General features: G+C 37.4%; 1 protein-coding gene across 7 annotated transcripts in view; it reads left to right on the forward strand.

Annotated features, from left to right (window-relative positions):
- The window catches only part of ESRRG (estrogen related receptor gamma), a 591,202-nt gene that overhangs the window by 266,938 nt on the left and 304,415 nt on the right, over positions 1-19,849 (forward strand). Inside the window, exon 4 of one of the 7 annotated variants that reach the window (XM_079107170.1) lies at positions 10,729-10,814. The exons of 4 other annotated variants lie outside the window; for them this stretch is intronic. The gene's annotated coding sequence lies outside the window, so the exon portion shown is untranslated. Of the gene's footprint in view, positions 1-4,817; positions 18,279-19,849 lie in introns of those variants that run through there. 2 more of the 7 variants (XM_079107162.1, XM_079107168.1) reach the window with 2 other exon arrangements.

Consider the following 19,849-nt stretch of genomic DNA (forward strand, 5'->3'; position numbering starts at 1 on the left):
TTAAAACAGTCAAAATCCTTTCTGCTAGCTTTTTGAAATATACAGTAGATCATGATCTGTAGTCATCTTAATGGGCAGTAGCAACGCCAGAACTTCCTACTGCTGCCTCTCACTAGTACCCATTGATCAACTTCTCTTACCCACACTCTTGTTGTTCAGTTTCTGTGACCTTTGGTGTTCATGCCTGAATTTCTCTTTTCTTTCCTTTTTTTTTTTTTTGTTGTTGTTGATGGATCTTTATTTATTTACCTATTTATATGTGGTGCTGAGAATTGAACCCTTTGCCTCACACAGGCTAGGCAAGCCACAACCCATCCTTTTTTTTTTTTTTTTTTTCTTTTTTTACATTTGTTTCCTAATTACCAGCTTCCCTGGTCATTATTCTTCCATGAGTAAAGCTTCAGAGCTTGTGTCTGTGCATAAAGTACTTTGGATTCTTGAACCCTCTTCCAATTTCCAACAAACCTTCAAATGCTGATCAGAGCCACCTGAATCTGCAGCCAGAAACTTAACATACCCAGTTTTCAAAGTTTTTCAAGCCTTCTGTTCTTAGTTAACATGTCCTGACTATGATTTTGTTAATAGCCTACCCTTTCCAACATCCACGTTAAAACGACTCCAAGTCACATTTTTTTTTTTTTTTTTTTTGGTACTGAGGGATGCTTAACTACTCAGCCACATCCCCAGTTCTGTTTTTATATTTTATTTAGAGACAGGGTCTCACTAAGTTGATAAATGCCTTGTTAAATTGCTGAGGCTGGCTTTGAACTGATGATCCTCCTGCCTCAGCCTCCCAAACCGCTGGGATTATAGGTGTGCACCCAAGTCCAAGTCACCTTTGATGCTACCTTGGTCTTATCCAGTTTTATAGATTACAAAATTCACGAACTGTTGCAAAATTTTATTTCATCCTCATTGCAGTACTATTAGTTGAACAATGCTGTCTCCATGCTTATTCTGCAAATGAGGCGACAGAGACTAATGGTGTCACCTCTACTTGAACATTTGATGCACCTTAACCCCCATTATGTAGGGAAGAACTCCATGATGTGACAGATAGGGCCTTCTCAAGGCAGCCAGCCTCAACATGTGTGCTAACTGTACTATTTTATTACCACTTGCTCTTTCTGAACAACTATGTCTGGGCAACACAGTGCTGGCAAGTGGTCCCCAGCAAAGTCTCTGAAGAATACTTTTTTAGATGAACAGTGATACACAGTAGCCTGAGGGCAGCTGTGCTGAGAGAAATTTGGTAATTGGATTAACCACCTTGATTTAGACAGATGATCTTTCTTTCTCCTAAATTTAGCTTTAAGCGGTGTCTGCTGGTTCCTCCTTTAAAAGAGGAGTTAAGAAAAAAAAATGAGGGTACTAATGAATTTTGTGTGTCAAAATTTCACAGAAAAGATGAGTCCAGATTATGAAGACTGACCAAGCATTGTTATGCCATAAAGCCTGCAGATCTGCGAACAGAAACCTTGTAATTATTATTAGGACAGACCTAGGAAATTCTATCCAGGGCTCATAATAGTAAATACAGTCTTGGAACTAACTCCCAAAGAAGTATGGATTTTAGGATTGAATTCTTATGATCAAGTAGATTTCCTTATCTTCTGTTGTTTGTAAAATACACATTTTCACAATACTGTGTAGTCAAATAATTTACAAAACTTGAAGTGTAACATGTTTTTTTGATAAAATATGCAGTTTTTGCTGCCAGAGGTTAATCCACAGGTAGTTTTTTGAGTGCTTACATTGTGCAAGGGCTCGGATGAGATAAACAAGTGAGGAGGTTCATGCTGATCCATTCTGGGGCTCTTGGAGAACAGTGAAGAAGAATCCTCACCCACTGACCCTGCTTGGACTGTGACTATGAGTACATCGTTGCCTCTCTGTTGTTTGGTGCTTCTGTTGCTTCCCTAAATTTTGGTGGATGCCCAACAGGAGAATAAAATGAAATCCAAAGACTGAGGGTAGTGAAGGAGTTTTTAAATGAGGTACCTCTGTCTTTTCCCAGACTTCAGCATGTGGGAATATTCCATCAGATGGGCTGCTTGACGGTTAGCGAAACTAATTTTGCCAAATTAGTCTATAAGCTTTTATTTCCAGGATTGTGAGATGTAAGATGCTCCTTGGGCTATTGCTGTTTATATAAAGAGTTATATAACATGACCCCGCAGCAGGATGACATTTCAATAGGTAACTTGTCTCTCTCTCCCTCTCTCCTGGATTAGGAGAATAATGCTAGTGTTTTTCACCTACAGGAGAAACCTGGCCAAAACTAATAGTCAAAAGGAAACTTCTGTTCATCTGAGGAGCTTCTGTTAGTGTTGAGCAAGGAATTCCCTGAAATCTATATTATAGTTTTCTTTTTGTCCATATGTTTTACTTTTTGCTAAAATAGCTGCTTTTCCTGAATAGAAATAATAGTGGCTTTACAAATAAGGAGGCAGGTGGAATAAAAAAAAATCAAGAGTATTATATGCACCATGGAGTCAAATAAGCAATTGTTTTAGTGCTTGCTTGGGGAATCGAGGCCCCACCTTGCTTTGCCTTAGCATGTTGTCACTTATACAGCATACAAGAGCCCAAAGGGAACTGTGGGCACCCTGAAGTCCACAGAGTCAAAGTGTGAAGCATCATTTGTATACATGGGCAGGTGAGGTGTGACAACAACTTGAGGAAGCAGAACAATGGATAAAAATCTTCTTTCTCATTATGAGTGAGGCCTATTTCTACCCCATCTGACCAGACACTTTATATTTAAAGATCAAAGAAGTCCTTAGTAATAGTGATTTTTCTCATTTCATTGCCTGGAAAATTATTTGTAGCTGATAAAGAATTGATTTTATTCAAATATCATATTGCAATGGGTAAGAATCATCTAAATTTGTTATGTAATAGTTTTCCTTAAATACTACCAATTTATTTACTATATCTATTAGTTTTTGCTAATAACGCTTAAAAGTCCATACTCTCTCTGTTGAATGAAAGGCAGAAAACCTCATGTTTTCCCTAGAGCTCTGTCTCCTCAGGCTTCATTTTTGTAAAAGCAAGTTTAGATTAGATAATTTTAGTTCTTTGTGTGAAGCTATTTTTAAATGTAATTTTTGCTAATAATGCAATTAGTTGTGTTTTTTGCATAATTTGAAATAAGGTGTTGAAGTTTAAGACGCTTCATTTTATTTTAATTAACAACTGATCGGTAATAATAACCAAGCCACTGCTAACATCACCGGTTTTAACTCTTGAAAAAAATATGCATCAGACTCATAACTCCTCCTTTCCCTCCCCCGCTTTGAAATATTTAATAAGAATGCCATGTATAAAATTACCCTGCTGGAGGGAAGCAGAGCTGCATGCCAATATAGACCACAATGGAAAATCACTCAAAACTGCCTCATGTGTTCTGCCCCCAACCTCTCATCCCCTCACTCTTTTCCAACTGTCTGTCTCATAGTTCAGTCGTAGGGGGTGGGAACATGCACAGGGTTGGGGGGATTGTGACATTTTAGTTTACAGTTCCTAACAATTCCTTTGCACATTCCATTAGCACATTATTTATAGCTTCATAAAAGTGTCCCTTTTTTTTTTTTCTTCTAACAATATCCTTGTACCTCCGATGATAATGCTATCTGAGGATTGTATTGTTATTTTTAAAAAATCTATTTCACAGGTTGCTTCCTCATTGGACCACTCTCTTCAGCCTCCCTCCTGTCACACTTAGAAGTCTGCCCACAAATCCTCTCAAGAGACAGGGCTCCAATCTAGCAGTTGGAAACAAGTCTGAGAGAGGCTCAGGCTGATGTCCTGCATCTTCCAGCCTGCAGTTTCCGATGCTGCCCACAGCCCTGAGCTCCAGATGTCTGTATAAACAAGACTTTCTAGAAGTCATTACCTTATAACTCCTCAGAAGCTTACCCCTGACAAGCCTCTCAAACCCGGAGGGCTATGTTTTCCTTAATAAATTCCTTTTTGAGCCCACTTGTTAGTCAAGCGTTGTGCACACTAACTACAGAAAGGACCCTGTGTCTTGGGCATAAATTACTCTTCTTTGCCACTGTCTCCGAGCACCCCCCAGTTATGGATTACTTCGTTCTCAACTTGACAGGAACATAATTAGAACTGTTGATGAAATCTACCAAATTGTTCCTCCGTGGCCTCAGTGGTCAGGAAATTTGGCTGAGTCGTATTTGTCACTGATGTGGAAGCTCTAAACACTTCATATTAACTATGTTATTAATGTGCCCTCTAATCTGTCCATGAATTGGTAGCACTTGAAGTGAGCCCGGCCCTAATGGCACCTTGCAATGAATACATTGTGGCGCTGCATTAAAAGTTTCAGCTAGGAGATGTTAATAAAATTCCTGAGAGAGAGAGAGAGAGAGTGTATATGTGTGTGTGTCTCAGTGGCACATTGATGCTTTCGTTTTGAAACATGGCTTTCTTTAGGCCTTTATGGATGCCTCAGTTTATGCATGTTCGAGTTTGTTATTTTTGCTGCTGCTTTATCCCATATGTCCTCCTTTGAAGGTCAGAAGACCGTGGAGTGGTTAGGAAAGTGGTTTTTGGAGTGAGGCAGATCTGGGTTGAACTTCTTGCTTCTGTAATCACAGGCTTCTTGAACATGTTTCTTAACCTTGTTGTGCTTCATTTTTCCCATCAGTAAAATGGGAATAAAAGCATTCACCTTGCAGGATGATTGTAAGGATTCACCTTGAACATACCTCTGAGTGAATTTAGCATAGCAACAGGTCAGTGGGCAGTGGGAGTTAGTGTAGCTGATGAGGATGATGATGAACAGTGACCTCAGCCCTCCCATCTTCGGGGATGCCTCCTTGCTAGTGGGTGTATGTTTACAGACATGCTCCCTGGTGGCAGGAGCTCAGGTGTTTTTCAAGTAATGGATGTAGTCTTGAAGAAAGAATAAACTTAATAGGTTAATAGCACAAAGGGGGCTGTTGATTTCACATCAAATTCCACAACGGTTTTATCAGTATTCCTCATTTACTGAGACAGTTTAATCTTTTTAAAATAAAAGTAAAATAAATGCCATTTAAGATATACACTTATAGCCAGGTATGGTGGCACACTCCTGTAATCCCAGTGACTCGGGAGGCTGAGGCAAGAGGATCAGAGTTCAAAGCCAGCCTCAGCAAAAGCTAGGTGCTAAGCAACTCAGGGAGACCCTGTCTCTAAATAAAATACAAAAATAGGACTGTGAATACTGCTCAGTGGTCACGTGCCCCTGAGTTCAATCCCCATTACCCTCCCCAAAAGATTTATGTATATATAGACACATATCTTTGTCCCATTGTTTTTCATTTCTTTACCAATGACCTGTGGCCCTTGTTTGTGTGGGTATTCCATAGACTGAGTCTTAAGGCTGTGTGTGTATCCTAACCATGGGGCACTGGACCAGGGGTTGACAAATGTTCACTGAGATGTGTTCCACAGTCAACTATTATAAATACAGTGTAGACTAGGATGATGGGAATTAATAAAAGAGAATGGTTAAAAGATGAATCACTGGTGAGAGAACATCATTTTTCAGGTAGAGAGTTCAATATTCCTGAAAGCACAGTAACAAAGTTACTGGTTATTGAAACATAGCCTTTTGTTTCATCTGTTAGGCATGAAAATTTTTTAAGAAACTAAATTTTCATATTACCAGTTGTCTTTTTTGGTTCTGTGTCCTGCCTGAGTTTTCTACTTATAAAAATTAGAAATGTTAACACACATTAAGAGTCAACAAGTAATCTCTATAAAAATAAGGGAAAGATCTGGAGGGGATTGTGTTCTGATAACATGATTTTGATATTCTCTCATTTAAAAATTTATGAAGCTCTATCACTACATTTTTAATAATAACACCCTAATACAAGTACAATTGGCATCCCCACCTGGCAGATGTAGAAGCACAGGTTAGATCACATGGTCTCTCTCTCTCTGCCGCTGCATACCTGCTTTCAACAAAAGCAAGGAGTGCTTTTCCAAACACTGAACCCACCAGCCAACCAAGCAAACAACCATGTAAATAAGTCCATACATTAAGGAGTTTTCAGAGTTTTAAACCCAGACTAACCAAATAAAAATAGTACTTGCTCTCCGTTCTTAAATTGCCGAGATATAGAAAAATTGGCCCTATGACAGGACTACTGTCAAGTGTCATAAGAGTCTGTTTCTTGCCTAGCTAAAAGGGCTATGCATGTCACAGGCCCCAGTCTAGGGCTCCTCCCTCTGGGAAATGTCCCCACAGAAGCTTGGATTCTGTCTAGAGATTTTTAATCACTGCTGTGTAAGCAGAGACTAGTGAACAGTTAAACAGTAGGAACTGATTTATACAGGCATAACACTAACAGGTAGACATACATGTAAAGAGAATTTAGAAGTTCCTAATTTTTCTTGAATACGCATCCCCAATTTCCAGTTTATGAAATTCTGCTCATCGTTTAAGGATCCAATTAAAATGCCACCTTATATGTGAAGCTTTCTTGGTTCTGGTTCTATTTGGAATTGACCTCCTGCTTCCCTGATGTGCCTTATCATTTAGTTTGTTCTGAGGTTGGATATATGGATCTACTGGGTCCTACCTGATCACTAGTGACCAGATGTTCTTTACTTTTTCTGTTTTTCACACATCCTTCTTGATGCTATGTAGACCCTTTGATTCATTTACTCATTTGATCTATTGGTGAAATAGAACACGTACTCAGTGTCAATCCAAGAAAGGCTAAATGTCAGTGGCTTGTTTGAAATATACCTTATATCTACCAAGAGGAAACAAATTATGGAGGATTAGCTAATTTTAAGGAACTCTATCTCATCACAAGGAGATGAGTATCATTCCTGTTTTTATAGTCAAGGGAATGGAGAGGTTCTGTTATTGCAGGTCTTGTAGCTAATGAGGGACAGACCCAAGGTGAATCTCAGCTTTCCCCACAGTGAATGTCATGTGTTAGAGATCAAAGGAGAAGGCAGACAGTAATGGGTGAATACTGTGTGACTGCAGGTCACATCTTAAAAAGTTTTATTTAGTTTAATACGGGGATTGAACCCAAGGGTGCTTTATCACTGGGTTATATCCCCAGTCCTTCTTAATTTTGAGACAGGGTCTTCCTTATTTGCCCAGGCTGGCCTCAAACTTGCATTCCTTCTGCCACCGTCTCCCAAATCAGTGGGATCACAGGTGAGTGGCACCATGCCCAGCTTGAATGAGTTTCTAAAACCAGAACCGAATAAGGAGAACCTCTTAGTATGATAAGAAAGAACATTATAGAGACAGAGATCTTTTAACTAACATAACCAGACCCATATATCCCTATGTTATTTTTGATGTAAGTTTTTTTGGAATAAAATAATTCCTATCTATTGAAAAATATTTTAATTATACAGACTAAAGAAAATGAAATTCCATTGTACATAAAGAGCCACTGTTAATATTAAGCATCAGTCTACCAGGCTTTTTTAAATGGCCATAAGCTATAGAACTGAGTTGTATTTTTCTTGTAGTTTTGAAGCCATCAAGTGCTTCAACATCAGTGTCTGTGATGGACAGTGGGGATCACCCCTCTCACCTCCTTCTGATATAGTTGTGAAAAAAGAGCTAAAAGTGTCCTCATGAAAATTCTGCCCAGATGATAGATATGGAAGGTCACTTCAATTGGTCAATTGAGCACTGAACAGCTTTACAAGCCCTTCTAGTTCCAAAAGATGGAAAAGTATGGAGGAGATATTTCAAATTCCTTTCTGAACCAAATCTCAGAAGCAAAAATAATTTCATTATATTAAAGACTCTGAGATGGAATCTGAAATTGGAATTCATGTAGTATGATCTAAAATTAAGAGAAGACCTGTGGACTTGGAAAGACTAAGTCCCTTACCCTCAGTTTTCTTGTCTGTAAAATAGGATCAATAATATCCACCTCAGAGACTTATTAGTATCAGGATGGAATTAAATTGTAAAATGTTTATAAAAGAATCTCACATGATATGCAATAATATTTTGTTAACACAATAGAATGATTGTCACTAACCTCTGCTTATCACCTATATTAGCTTCTAGCCAGGTTGTAAACTGTGGTGCATTGGATACAGCGGGCAAGACCAGATCTCATGACTAGTTCTCAAGGTCACTAGGTATACTAGCTCCTTTATTCCCCACTGTACATTTGATCCTGATACTACATTTCATTTTGCCATTTGTTTATATATCCAGATAAATATATTAAATTGTACCTTTAGCCAGTGTTCATTGACGCACTGATTGCACACTGACTGTATGTCTCTGCATGTATGTGTGTTTGTCCTTAAATAATTTGCTTGGATCATGGTGACTTGAGCACTTTATCACTAGAACTTAGTTTAAGCAATTTTCAAATATGTAAGCAATATTTGAAGTCAGCCTACTTGCCCTCCCTTTACAACTTGGCATATGAACATTTTTAAATAAATCTTGCTGCTTCCATAGCTATGTTAGCAAAGAAAAAACAAGCAACTTGAGTGGGAGCTTATACTCCCAGCTAGATACTACATAATCAGCACTGATTGACCTCTCAAGTCAGACCATGATTAGTTTCATTGGTTAGGAAGTTTTTAGCACAGAAAAACTAATAGATTGAATTTAAAATTTGGGGAATTAGAGAGTGACTGGAAGCCCATCTGCCTGTACTGCTGCACCTTTTACTACTGGTGGATTGAGTGAAGATATACTAGCAATACCTTCCAGAAGGTTCTTGTTTGGAAGTTTATACTGGAGTCATATTATCTTAAGTCCGTCTTAGTCCACACAACTTTGTAGAGTGTAAGCAGCAAAACTGATTGGCATCCCAAGGCTGCCCAGCTAACCACTATATATTCTTCCATCGTCAGTAAGAGTGAATACATGAAGTAAAAAAAATAAATAAATAAATGAGGCACATTTATTTGCCTTATGCACTTATTTCTTTTCCATTTAGGTTATTATTAATTAAATATAATTTAGAACCCACTGTCTCAGATCTTCTGGCTCTCTCCTTCTCTTAGCTTCTGAAATGTTGCTTAAAAACTTGAAGGTCCAGGCTGGGGATATAGCTCAGTTGGTAGAGTGCTTGCAAGGCAAGCAGAAGGCCCTGGGTTCTAATCCCCAGCACCAAAAACAAAACAAAAAAACCTTGAAGGTCTGATTTTCCTTTTGATAATACTTCACATTTGCAAAGTTCTTTATAGTTCATGTTTTGCCAGTGGACCCTTATAACAACCCAGTGTAGATATTTTTTTTTTTTTTTTAGTGTTTTCTGATTTAAAAAAAGATTGAATTTTTCTGGAGTCAGAATTTTAGGATGAGAACATGTAACAGAAATCAGATATATAACCAGTAATTTGTGGAGCTCAGTCCTGAACCCTGTTCTTTGGAGGCTTAAGCCAATGATTCTTTCATTCAAACCTTGCCTTAAAGGGCAGGAAGGATGTGGAAGGATTTGTCTCCAGGCCCAGAAGCGTTCAGACTGATAGGTAGAGGTAATGATGCCTGCATTTCCTGCATTCCTTGTCATGAAAAGTGGGAGAGAGCCCATCTCTACTATCATGATTTTCATGGTGTGGAACCAGAAACAGATGGCAAAGGAAGGTTCTAGTTAGAAACAAGCAGATTGATCACCTTACCAATTACAGGCCTCTAAGTCACAGTGAAACATTCTGTAGACTACTGACCTCATCTAGCACATTATCTGTCTTCAAGCAGGACCGTTTGCAGACAAACAGTGACTATGTATTTTTAAAACATTATTCTTCATTAGTAAGGTGGGCCAGGCAGACAGCAGACTCAATATGGTTCATGGTTTGTTATTTCCCATCTTCATTTCTCCAACAAATATATGTTCCAAGTCCACCATAGTAAGAAGCTAGTTTGGTAAATGAGTGTATGCCTTCAGCATTTCTTGTGTGGAGCATATGCTTGCATTCAAAAGGATGACTCACAATTAATCATTATAAGAAATAGGCTTACCACTTCATAAACTCTAAAAAAGACTTTTCTAAACATTTACTCAGCTATTTTATGCATTAAAACCCAATTATGGAGATATGAAAGATGGTGAAATGAGACAGACATCATTACCAATGTACATGTATGATTGCATGAATGGTATGAATCTATATTGAGCACAAACATAGAAATGAAAATTTGTACCCCATTTATGTACAATGAATCAAAATGTAGTCTGTAAAAATTAAAAAAAAATAATTTAAAAACTCAATTATAACTTAGAATGTCAGAGAATTTCTAAAGCTATTCCCTGTAGGACAGCCTAAGACTACATTTTATCATTCAGTAGTTCCCACTTTCTCTAGTATAGGTTTTTAAAAAATTAAATAATTTGAACCACAGTGAGACACTTGACAAGACATTGGGCATTACTCTCTCATGGACCTTGGAGAAACATGGGAGAAAGTATAGTTTTGCAGCTTCTCTGAACTTTCCTCCATTGTCACACATGGTTATATCAGAAAAGGAATAAATATGGGAAACATCTTGCAGTCAGAAAAGGATCCCCAAGTCCTATAGAGTTCCAGCAATGCCTATTTTGTAACAGGTGTAGTGAAATAGAATTACTTTTATTGTAGTGAAGGGCCATCCATCAGTTGCAAAAAAATGAGAATATTACTTTAATCCTTTCTGCACTCTAAGTTATAAAATCATAGGCCAGTAGTCAGTGGAAGCATCAAGTTACCTTGAGAAATCTCTTGCAGATTAATGTCTTGAATCCTGTAAAGAAAGCTTGCATTCCCACCTGAAACCTGGTGACTCTACCCTTCTAGAAGAGAAGATTAAACAGGTGGGTAGAATTAGGAAAACTAAAAGTTGAGAAGAGCTAGATTTCAACTTATTGGTCAACCTAAACTGGAAATAAGGGGAAGTGATTTGAATTTCTTAAAAAAAAAAAAAAAAAAAAAAAGTTTTCTTTTTTGTTTTTCTAATAAGATCATGAAATTCTAAAGACAGCATAAGGAGTGCAATGTTGTAATACTATCATCTCCAAAAATCATCAGAGAAACATGCACTTAGTTTCTAAATGTAAATGAAACAGCACAAATAATGAATTGCCTCCACTTGGGAATATTTTCTATGATCTTTCATGCAACAGTACCATGCCATACTTTGTCTACCTACCAATAGGTCGATCAATTTTACCATTGTAGCTATATTAAATAGTACACTAAATGGCTATTAGTAGTGGAAAGGGTCTTTGCTACCAGCCATATTCCCTGTTTTACAAATCAGAGACATGGGACTCAGTGAGGGTTTGTGACTTAGACCCACACTTTCAGATAAGGGGAATGCTGGCTGAAATCCAGGTACCTGAATGGCAATCTAAGGTTTTATCACAAGACTCCTCTGAATGTCCTGTCAGTTTGGGCAGGAATCAAAAAGCTAGAAGGCTAAGAGACAAGTCAAACACTTTCTCTAATTGAGATTCTCAACAACAAAAATTAAAGTAAGTAAATTAGTAGGTGGCAGTATTTTTTGAACCTTGTCTCAAGTCAAGACACTGTCTTCTTTGTGGAGGCTAAACTAAGTTAAGTATCTGGGTTGTGTGGCTTCTTTGTAAATCTGGAAGACTGAATTCAGGTTCCAAATGATGCTGAGATTTGCTAAGTAAAGTCCTACTTGTCAATAGCTCCTCTTGTTGGATATTTAAAGTTCAAGAGCTTTGTTTGCTTTAGTTAAGTGCTCTGAAGTGTTTCAACAGCCATTGGCCCATTTATATAAACAAATGAAGGAACACGCTGATAATCCATGACACCCAGAAGCAGCCCCAGTCTAAGGAGAAGCAGAAATCCTTTATGACTTAACGATAAGCCTTCCTTCCATACACCTGCCTAATTCACTTCGTTAAACAACAGGTGTGTGCCAATGGTTTTGACTAGTTTCAGAGGAAAGGACTGGGGGAAAAATTCCAGATTTGACCATGTTTTTGTCTTTTTATTGATTTGTGAGCATCTTGCTAAGAAGTGCAATGGCAATCTTGACATACTATTACTCATTTTCAAAATAAACTTTTGTTGGTCATTCCTTTTATACTGGAGACAATTTTAGTTGGGTTAGTTAACAGTTTTCTTCTTCCAAGTGTCAGTTATTTTATGTACTTTATCATTCATGCACACTTTTTACGGAGTAGTACTATTTGTTTCTTAAGGAAACTCCCTGTTAGAACATTTCCTTTTTTTAGGCTTTTGAGTAAAGTTGCCTGTTTACACATAGGCCAGGCAAAGTACATTTCTATGTATTGTAAAATTTACTATCGAATCATGTCATCTTCAAAGAACTCCAAAAAATTACAACTCCGTTTTTATAGAGAGAGTTGAATGGGCCCAGCCTGAGATTTTGGGGTTTATCATGCCAGAGTTTTCACAAATTCTGATGGGTGTGTCTGTAACAAAGATCTAACTCCCATCTGGGCTGGCCAGGTGGTAGACAATTACTGAGTAACATCAAAACATGGAGGTCAGCAATCTGAGCTTTGAAGCCACAGAGATCCAGTTTTAAACCCCAGGTTTTGTGGAATTGTAAATTGGTAAAACCACTATGGAAATCAGAATGGAGGTGCCTCAAAAGACTAAGAATGGAACCACCATATGACTAAGCTGAGCCACTCCTCATTATTTATCTGAAAGAATGAAAGTCAGCATACTGCATTGATACCTGCATACCTATGTTTATTGCTGCACAATTCACAACAGCCTAATTATGGAATTAGCCTAAGTATCTGTCAACAGCTGCATAGATAAAGAAGATATGATATATGTACACATGAAAATTTATTCAGTCATAAAAAAATTATGTCATATGCAGGAAAATGAATAGAACTTGAGAGTATTGTGTTAAGTGGAATAAACTGCACTCAGAAAGGCAAGGGTCATATGTCTTCTTTCATGCATTGAGGCTACAGAGGGAAAAGGAGAAAAAGAGGGGTGGGAGGAATCTCATGAAAATTGATAAGAGATCAATAGAATCCAGGAGAGGACCAGATGGATGGAGAAGGGGAGGAAAACAGGAAGCACCGGGGAATGTAATAGACCTAATTATATTGGTCAAATATGATATATAACAAATCCCACTATTTTGTACAATTAAAATGCATTAATAAAAAATAATAAAACCCAGCTTTAGCCTGTGGGTGGTGTGATACTGCACTATGATCATAAAATGGAGAAAATGCCATGTACCAAAAAATACAATTGTGAAATTCAAATGAGAGAGTGTATTAGGTTAATTCATAAGGAATTTTCAATACTTGACTATTACTAATCCTTAAATAGAACCATGACAATTTCAAATGGTTCAGTTGAATGGGTAAAACATTTAGAATAGTTCTCAGCAAATAGAAGGTCCTACTGTAACAGCAACTTCCACAAAAGGAATAGCATAGGCTAGAAGGATGAAAATCTGAATTTATTGGGCAGGATAAAGCATACATCTCTCCCAGGAGAAGAGAGTAGGCAAGGTACAGGCAAGACAAGCGCCTATGTCGTCTCTTTTCAGTGTCTGGTGTTGGCCTAATCCTGCTTTATCCTTGTTAGCTCATGAATTAACATACCTATAGCTGAATTTATAAGACCAAGTCAGGCTCTAAAAACTTCATAATGTAGTTTATGCTTTAGAAACATTTTCAAAAACTCTTGATCAAATATAACAGCTCACAAAAGTAGGGAAAGGAAAACTCATGAAACCATAAAGAGAACAGTTAGACAAGGGAGGGAATGCTTTATGGGAAAGGTAAGACAAAGTTTCACGCTTGGGCTTGGTAACTAAGTATAGAATTGAAAGGTTAGCCAACTTTTACCCCTTTCTCTTTCCCTTCATAGCTGACACTTTTGACCTGTTTTCATAAATATCAGGTAATTTATTAACCCCAACAAGTCTAGATGGCTAATTTGAAGCAGTGTATTGTTTGTAAGAGGCTCTAGCCAAATGCTGGATATACTCGGCAAAGAATGTCAAAGCAGCTGAACCACCTGCTTGGGGTTGACACATCTTGGTTCACACAAGAACTTGAGAACACTCTTGAATTCTTGAATGAGTGCCTAGAGTCAAAAGGCTTACTAGCATGGGAATTTGAGCTGGAAAAAAAAAAGAAAAGAAAAGAAAAGAAAAAAGAATGATATCACGCTGTAGATAAGATCACTGTGTCAAAATCAGAATGGAAGGCGGTTTGCTCAGATACCAGGTGGAGGGGGTGTAAGATGATATTAAGCTCAGTTTTTTTCCTACAATTTATATCAGATTCAATAAGTTATTTTGTCCTTTTTTCACCCCTTTTCACTTTACTTTAAATACTTCCCCCATCAAGTTTCTTTAAAGGGAAATGAAGTAATAAGTTTAAAGTATTCAAGAAAGAATTGGATTTTAATTGGATAGTTCTCTGCTTGACTATGGAATGTATCTGGGGGTTGGTAGCAATTGGTGACACATTACTGATATGCAAATGACAAAGAGTGGTTGGCAACAGATTTTAAGAACTGTTTTTTGGCATGCAAGAATTTCCTTAAAGCTTTGCTTCTCATTTAAAATCTCACCAGGCCTTTTTTTTATACTTAACTACATTTGGATGTAGGGGCATCTCTCCCCTTAAAGAAACTCTTAAATTTGTCTAAGTGGAGTAAGGAACTCTTCTCTCTTCTACATGTACCTCTTTAATCTGTTATATGTCTTTCTCTTGTTTGGCAGTAATGGGGACTTTCTAAAATTTTATTGTTTGTGTCTGTTCCGTACATAGTCAGTACATTTTTTCATTGGTCTGCGAAATTGCGTGCTTTCTCTTCTGTTAGGCTTGGAGTTTGAAGTAGTATGAAGTGTTAGTTCTCTCCAGTTTGTTTTCTAAGGAGGTATTTATTTATCCCTCTGCTTAAGTTTATTCATGGTTCATATTCATACCTGGTAGATTTGGCTAATTGAAACAGTGAACTAAAAAATAGTGTAACAGTCACAGAAGCACTAAGTAAAACTAGTTTAAATCAATTCAGTGGCAATGACAAAATTTTTAGTTAGTACCACTAGGCATAAAGAACTGTGGTGAGTATTGCAAGAGTCTTCCCCCTGAAAGGGACATGTTTATAAGCTAAAAGGCCATATACAAGGCAGAGTAGATTTGCTATCAACATTGCACAAAAGGAGGGGCCCATTCTTTTGGGTGAATGGAAAAGAACACCTCTAAAAGAAGAGATATATGGGACTTTAAAGAATAAGAAGCATTTTAAGTATTTTCTGTTTTCTTGATTTTTTTATCCTCTTTGTTACAAGGCAGTAAGTTCTCATTAAATAAAAATAATCAAAACATACAAATAAGCTGAAAGAAGATAGTTTAAAAGCCCCACACCTGCTGAAAGATGGCTACTGCTAACTCCTGGTAACTAGAACACAAGCTGGAGGGACCACGCACACACCTCACTGACCTGCGCACCTGATGTTCACCTTTCCCTGAGTCCCAAGTGCTTTCCCAAAAGTGCCCACACCAAACCAGTTGGCGTTGCCTTATTTCATCACAATTTTCTATTCCTCCTGACAATATTCAATAATGCCCCAAAGGTAGTCTCATCTCTCTGCAAGGGAAGGTAAACAGCAAAGCAGAGAGGAAATACCCAACCTTTAACTCATGCTGGTATTTCCATCCAATATCATATTACAATCAATCAATTAATTGTTAATTAAGTGACAATCACATCACTTCATTCCCCCTACGAATGAGGACAACTTTCCTTTCCCCCAGAAGGCTGTTTCAAGAGTTTTTATGGAATGAATAAATGTATTTCTTTTAACACTTGTGTTGTTTAAAAATGCTATTGTTTCATTTGAGGTGTGAGGAAATGTGCTAACCTTGTCATCGTTGGTGCAGCAGTGCAGAAATGATAACTGTATATACATTTTTTAATAAAAATAGGGAGAAGCAGGAAGGAGAGAGACAACTTATTTAAATCCTGAATACAGTCAGACCTCATATGCATTGTTAAAAAAAAAAAAAGCCCTAAAGAATTGCATATGGATTAGAGGGATGAATATTCTATTATTTCAGTCTGTTCTGCTGATCTTCTTATTGTGACTTTGTGCTTCAGAAATCTGCTAGGAATTTGGCTTTGCCGTAGTAGGCAGTAATTTTAAATGTGTATCAAGCACTTGATAGTGTATGATTTGCGTGCTGTTGCATTCCTATTCCCTAAATTTTCCACCAATTTATTACTTTTTTCATACTGTTTTAATATTTCAGGATGATGAATATATACAGCATCATTAAAGGTAAATAAAAAATGCATGAAATTAAAAAATGGAATATTAGATGTTTCTTTGCTGTAATCCCTGGCCCAATAGGAATGAAATGTCTCTGTTCTGTCGAGTAATCCCTAAACATGATTAGGAACCTGGTAGTGTCCACACAGCCCACATAATATTTGTATCATCTAAGCCTATTTATGTAAGGTTTGAGTAAAAGTTGTTATTAGAAGACCTATAAACCCATTTTACAATTTTGAAAGATATGCTTGCCCCTTAATCTTTTCTACCTTTATTATTTCTCCTCGAGTTGATGACAATGTGTTCTTAATTCATTTTTCAGAATGCTATTACTGTACATCTTTTTCATATTCGATGATACACGGGTGATTCTATTGAAATACATTTTTAAGACTAAGGATTGAGTTCAGCAGTTCATTTGTATCGTGAAGCTGTTTTTCTTGGATTTGAAGGAAGAAGAGTTAGTTTCCTAGGGTATTTCACAACTTCCAGGTATTATTTGATGTGTGTCTAGGACCAGTTTTTTCCAAAGCTTTTCCTGTTTAGGAAGTCATAAAGAAAAGCAATTTGCATTCTTTGATGTGTTGCTACAAAAATGTTTAATGATGGTTGTGAGTTTTGAACCCAAGAAGGCAGAGTTTTGTAAGAATTCTAAATATAAAAAGACTAAGAAATATTTTCTCTTTTTTAAAGTTGTATGGATATATTTTTTTCTTTTTTCTCCAATGACATTGTAGCAGATACGAAGGTTCTCCTAATCCAGTTTAGTTCTTTTAAATTTGCAAATATTGATCTAGCAATTGCATGTAAAAACTATGGGATTTTAGGAAAGTTAGGGTACACTATTTGCAACCTTATTTCAGATATATTCAGAGTACTGGAGCTTTCCTAAAAGTGTGGTTCTTTTACTGTGGCATTGTTATTTATTGCTAATTTATTTTTGGCCTAAGCACAAAAGCTATTATTTTACTATTCACTACTTAACCAAAGTCATGGAATGTGATGATTACTAACTCCTTTTCTCCAGTTGACCATTATAAATTCTATATATTTATCCCATGTGTAACATATTGTTTTGCAATATGTATGCATTGTGGAATGGATAAATTGAAATAATTAGTATATGTATTCCCACAAATTCTTGTCATTTTTTTCAGGAGCTCAAGTCCACAGTTAAGAGCTATGTCACTATTAAATGATCTTAGTTTCTACTAAATACACAGATGTGGTATAGTTTATTTTTTGGCAATGCTGGGGATTGAACCCAGGGCCTTGTGAATGTGTTCAATTTTTAAACCATGTTTCTATTACAGCACTCCAAAGATGTGATGTGTTGAGACCTTTTAAACCTTGGATCCCATTTTGGCAAGTTACTTCTGATGAGCTAAGACGAATCTTAGTAGTGAAAGAGGCATTCCTTTAGCATCTGTGTTAAGTCAAGTTCAAACTTGCTTTTTCTGCAGATACTAGTTGAAGCAGAGTAGTCGCAGCGTTGCTTCTTTATACTTTGCAAGTGTGCCATTTGGTCTACATGCTGTCAGCAATCATGAACGTTTTCCTCTGGAAGCTGGTTTCTGTGTGTGTTCCCCAAGATGCAAAAAAAGTGACACCAAACAGCTTGTGGCCAGTAGACCCCTAGGTGAACTTTACCCCTAGGAAGGCATTTAAGAGCCAGGGATGAAACAGTTTTAAATAGTCCACACACTTACGCTACAAAAATTAGCCAGTGTGCCTGTGCTTTCGTAATGGTCCTGTGACAGGGCTGCTTCATTGTGTTCAGTTCAGCGGAAATCTGAGCCTCCCTCCACCAGCTGCGCTGAACTGAACACAAATGTCTCGGGTTCAGTTGGCAGATAAAGCACTGCTGTGTCACAACTGCAGTATGTGGGGGCTACCAGGTGCAGCCAAGCCAGGGAGGCCTGAACTCGGGTGGTCTTTTTCCCCAGGCAGGTGGCACAGAGCCGAAGAGAAGAGGGAAAATCTGGGCCACTCTTTTGGAAATTTTCTGGATTAGGTATGTAACTATCCTATTCCCATAGCCCTTGCAGAAAATGCTAAAGCCAAAATTGTAGACAGAAGTGTGGCCTATGGGTTAGAGCTCTACCTTCGCAGATAGTTCCCAGCTGTGTGACCTTGTGCCTTTTACTTACATCTCTGTGCTTCAGTTATGTTATTTGTAAAATTAGGATGATAATATTATCTACTTCAAAAGATTAAACAAGATAATCCTTTTAAAGCTCATAGTTCAGTGCCTGGCACATAGCATTTCACAATATTATCCTTGTGAAGCTCCCAATTGTGGTGTGTGCAATACTTTCCATTTTATAAATGGAGAAACTGAGGCTGTAAATCATGAGTTCACCTAAGACCACTTGGCCAAGAATAGAATTTGCATTTCCTGGCTCTCGACCATTAAGCTAACCACCAATCTATGCTCCTTCCCTGTATCAACTCTTAACATTCCTATTCTTGATTAAAGCAAGAGGAGGACTTCAGAAAATAATGGTAAGAAATAACCTCAGAGATTAACTTAATCTGCTGCATCTCATCCTTGTAGTTGATCATATTCGAAATAAATAACGATCTGGTTCTAGTCAGTATCTCCCCACAGCTCAAGTAATTGACTTTTAAAATTGAAGATTTATGTTCTTGGTGAAATTGGCAGATTTTTAAAATATAATTATTTTTTGATGACTTTGGACTCTGTGTTTCTGAAACTACCCACAGACATTTAAACGAGCTCTGAGCCTTGGGCAGAATAAGGTAGAAAAATGTTTACAGTTCATAGTTGTGAAAGTACGCTGCAGTATTTTGCCTTAAGCAATACAGAAACTCCTGGGATAAGCAAAAAAGCACATTTTCAAAGTAAAAGACTGAAGAAAGTATCAGGAATGTTACATGGTGAGGTTAAAAAAATTGTAAGACTGGATTAAAAAGCATAGACAGTGTGGAGTCTTTATGCTTCTATTAATATCAAGTTGTGTCTACATTCACAAATTAGTTTGCAGGTTAATATTTGGATTTGGCTAAACAACTGGTTATTAATTTTTCGAGAAAAAAAAAAAAAAGAGTTGAATTTGCCAGTTATTTGAGTGGTATGAACACACAATTCTCCAAAGAAGCAAACAAAACCGTTTGCAAATATAGGCATCATATAATTCAGCTCCCTGTAGGTTGAACTTCATTCTACAGATGGAATTCCCTTTCAACCCCAAAATAAATACTAAATAAGCACAGGTCTGCTGCTCATGTCCACAGCTCAGTCAGGCTGCTAATTTGGTTTGATTACTAGATATGGCCCAGTGGTCCGGGGGTGTTACTTCTCAGCGAATGACAACAGCATTGTCGTGGGTAGAGAAGGAGCTTTTTTTGTTTGTTTGTTTTTTGTTTTCATCACCACAGAGCGAAGCCTTTTGGGCACATTAATGCTACTTTTAGCAGTAGGGCAAAATGGGAAATAATTGGGTTGAGGAGCTCTTGGGATATTAGTGGTGCTGCGGGCAGGAAAGCAGGCATTGGAAAATAAATGACAAATTAGTATGCTTAATCTCTTTATTGTGAATCAGATGCCATGGCAGAGGTTCA

The sequence above is a fragment of the Sciurus vulgaris genome (genome assembly GCF_902686455.1).
Source record: "Sciurus vulgaris genome assembly, chromosome: 12".
Lineage (NCBI taxonomy): Eukaryota > Metazoa > Chordata > Mammalia > Rodentia > Sciuridae > Sciurus > Sciurus vulgaris.